The 3578-nt window shown below is 38.1% G+C and overlaps 1 pseudogene; it reads left to right on the forward strand.

Annotated features, from left to right (window-relative positions):
- The first annotated feature begins 346 nt into the window (after positions 1-346).
- Positions 347-2645, forward strand: LOC131276536 (U3 small nucleolar ribonucleoprotein protein MPP10 pseudogene; annotated as a pseudogene).
- Positions 2646-3578: the final 933 nt, after the last annotated feature.

Consider the following 3578-nt stretch of genomic DNA (forward strand, 5'->3'; position numbering starts at 1 on the left):
AGAAGTGGAACTATTTCCTATCTGGAAAAAGGGAACAGGCTGTCAGCCAAGGTTGGAGAACAGACTCTGGGAAAGTTTTGATTTGTGAATCTGTGAATAGCCCTGAGGCACAGTCCTTTGTCAGGTTGCTCTGGTCTGGTTGCAGCAAACACATTCTGACCAGGGTTTGAACTGAGAGGTCTGATAAAGAGCACCATCTGCTGGCAGACCAAGGAAGTATACTGGAGGAAATTGAAAGTAAATAAAATCAAATCCTTTGTCCCCAGGCTCTGGCTTCTGCAGGGAGCATCTTTGCGCCCTTTCTGGGCATTTCTCTTCCATTGTATGTGGCTCAGAGTGGATGGCAATGGCCCCACCCATCTGGCATCAACGGACTGTGGAGTAGCATCTGAACAAGGTCAGGAAAGCCACTAGCCAACCTGAGTGATTTCTCATGACTCAAGATGGATTGGCATCAAATTTCACTTTTTTAGCAAAAGTATCTCATAGCTTTCATAAAATACTAGAGAATAATGATGGGATTCAAGAGAATCATTTAAAATAGATGATTTTGATGATGAGCAGATTTGGCAAAAACTGGATTTCAAAGCAAACCAATTTTGCAGCACTTCTAGTATACAGCTAATGAAACTGCCAAAGAAGAAGACATTAGTTTTCTCGCAGAGAATGAAGAGGACCTGGAAGAGGATGGCTCAGAGATGGAAGCAAGACTTGGAAGATAGAGAAGAAGTGTTAGAACCTGAATGTGATGATCTTAAAGGGGATGAGAGAATTAAAAACTGAAGCAAATTTGATCTGAGGGTAAGGCTCGTGTAGCAGATTGATATTATGGATGAATTCCAAAAAGAAATATTGGATTATGTCTGTAAACTGATCTTTTCCTCTGGGCATTTTAGATTATATTGGATTCATAGGTTTACTTGATTAAGTAATTATGTAATCCTCTTGTGCCAGTAGGGTGTTGAGGCCCCACCCTTTGGTGGGTGGGGACTCACAGATAAAAGTCATGGCAAAGGACAGAGTTAAGGGCTTTTAATGTTGGAGTTTTGATGTTGGAGTTTGATGCTGATGCTGGAGCCCCAGGGAGAGACAGAGCCATTCACCTCATAGTCTACAGTTGACCTTGTGGAAAAAACAGAGGCGCTGAACCCAGAGGAACCCAGGAAGGCTGAGCCCTCACAGATGTCGGCAGCCGTCTTGCTCCAACATGTGAAAATAGACTTTGCTGAAGGAAGTAACTTATGCTTATGGCCTCGTATCTGTAAGCTCCTACCCCAAGTAAATACCCCTTATAAAAACCAACCAATTTCTGGTATTTTGCATCAGTACCTCTTTGGCTGAATAATACAGTTGACCTTTCAGTGATGAGGATTCTGACCATGACTTTGATATCAGCAAACTGGAACAGCAGAGCAAGGTGCAAAAAGAAGTGCCTGGGAAACCAAGAGAAAAGTCCAGAGCAGATGGTAAGTTCTTCAAACTATCTGAATTGGAGACCTTTTTAGAAAAAGTAGAAAAAGAAGAGGAGAAAAAAGATGGCAATGAGGAGGAAGATGTTAATTCTTTTTTCAAGATATTGTTTCAGATGAAGATGAAGGAGAACTGTTTGGAAATTAAAAATTTGGGTTAATTAAAAGTTCCAGACACTTGAAATACATAGATTTCTTTGATTCACTTGAAAGCGATGAAGATATAGCAGGTAATTATGATGAGAAGGGTTAAAATGAAGAAAGGAAAAAAATTGCTGAAGAAGATGAAGAAGGCATCTCTGAATCAGATGAAGATGATGTCCTTGAAGAAAGTGAAGGCAGTAAGAAACATAAAGGAGGTTGGAAGAGAATTACCTTTGAATTGCCAGGTGATGAAGATGGAGAAACTAAAGATGGAAATCACTTAAATGTAAAGAGTGGTTCTGATGTAGTTAAATCATCTCTTGAAAAAAGGCAAGAAAAAATGAATGAACAAATTGCATCTTTGGAAAAAGACTTGTTGGAAAAAAAAACAATAAAAACCTTGGCAGCTTCAAGAAGGGACAGCCTAAAAGAGAGCAGAAAATAGCCTCTTAGAAGAGTTCCTACACTTTGATCACGCAGTCCGGATGGCACCCATGATCACAGAGGAAACAACCCTTCAACTGGAAGATATCATTCAGTAGAGGATAAGAGATCAGGCTTGAGATGATGTCATCCATTAAAAAAAAACCTAAGGAGGATGAAAATGAATATAAAAAGCATCTGACATTAGATCATGAGAAAAGTAAATTGAGCCTTGCTGAAATATATGAACAGGAATATGTCAAACTTAACCAGCAAAAATGGAGGAAGAAAATCTAGAGAGTGTAGAAATTAAAGAGACAATGGATTCACTCTTAAAATTGTTTGCCCTATAAAACATTCATTTCATGCCTAAACCTCCTGTACCAGAGATTAAAGCTGTATTAAATCTGCTAGCCACGACCTGGAGGAAGTGGATCCAGGCAGTACTAGTGACACAGCTCTCCTGGCCATAGAGGAAATCAAGGAAAAACAAAAGCTTGAGATATAAAAACAGAGAAAATGGCTACTGACAATAAGCAAGAACAAAGGAAACAGAAATACCAAAAGCATAGGACAATAAAGAAGGAGAAAACTGCTACAGAAGAGTAGTCCAGATGAGGCAAAGAAGTACAGCAAAACAGTCACTTCAGAGAAAGTAAAACAGCTGACCAAAGCAGGCAAAGCCTCCTTGTTAAGGGATGAAGGTAAAAACAAGACCTTAAAGTCATCTCAAGCATTCTTTTCTAAATACAAGATCAACTGAAAATGCAAAGATATAGAAAAGAAGAAGAAAAGACAGGATCTTTCTTTCATAAATTAAAGTTGTAGTATAATTTGTACATAATATAAATATTAATGGATAATTTTATATTCTTTGATAGTTCTGCTTAAATTAAAATGTTTGAGAACTGAAAAAAAGTTAATAAATAATAAAGGCCTTTTGTGGCTTATACAAACTCTTTCTCCAGTTCTGTGGAAGAAGATTTGCAATCCATAACTGGGTCCATGTCCCAGATTCAAGCAACTAAACAGGGATAATCCTAAAGAGCTAGAACAGGTTGAAGCAAGAATCAAAGAATGGCAGTAACATACAGCCTCCCACCACTAAATCCCTACATAAAAGAGAAAAGAGAGAAAAATTGAGCATCAGAATAAACTCATCAACATATCAGATGCCTGGACAGCAGCAAAAAAAATTACAAGCCATGCTAAGAAAATGGAAGATATTGCCCAAGCAAAGGTAAATATCAAAACCCCAGATGAGGCACAGGATTTGAGACAAATAATCAAAGACGTTCATACAAATCTCCTAAATCAAATCAACAAGTTGGAAAAAAAAAACATGGTTAAAGAGATACAGGACATCAAGACAACACTAGGAGAGCACAAAGAGAAATTTGAAAACTTGAAGAGAAAAGTGAAATGAAAGACACAATAGGTGAGATCAAAAACACGTTATCAAGGCATACAACAGCAGACTCAAAATGATAGAAGAAAAAACAAGTGATGCAGAATGCAGAACAGCTGAAATTGAAGAGAGAG

This window comes from Dasypus novemcinctus, chromosome 29, assembly GCF_030445035.2.
Source record: "Dasypus novemcinctus isolate mDasNov1 chromosome 29, mDasNov1.1.hap2, whole genome shotgun sequence".
Classification (NCBI taxonomy): domain Eukaryota; kingdom Metazoa; phylum Chordata; class Mammalia; order Cingulata; family Dasypodidae; genus Dasypus; species Dasypus novemcinctus.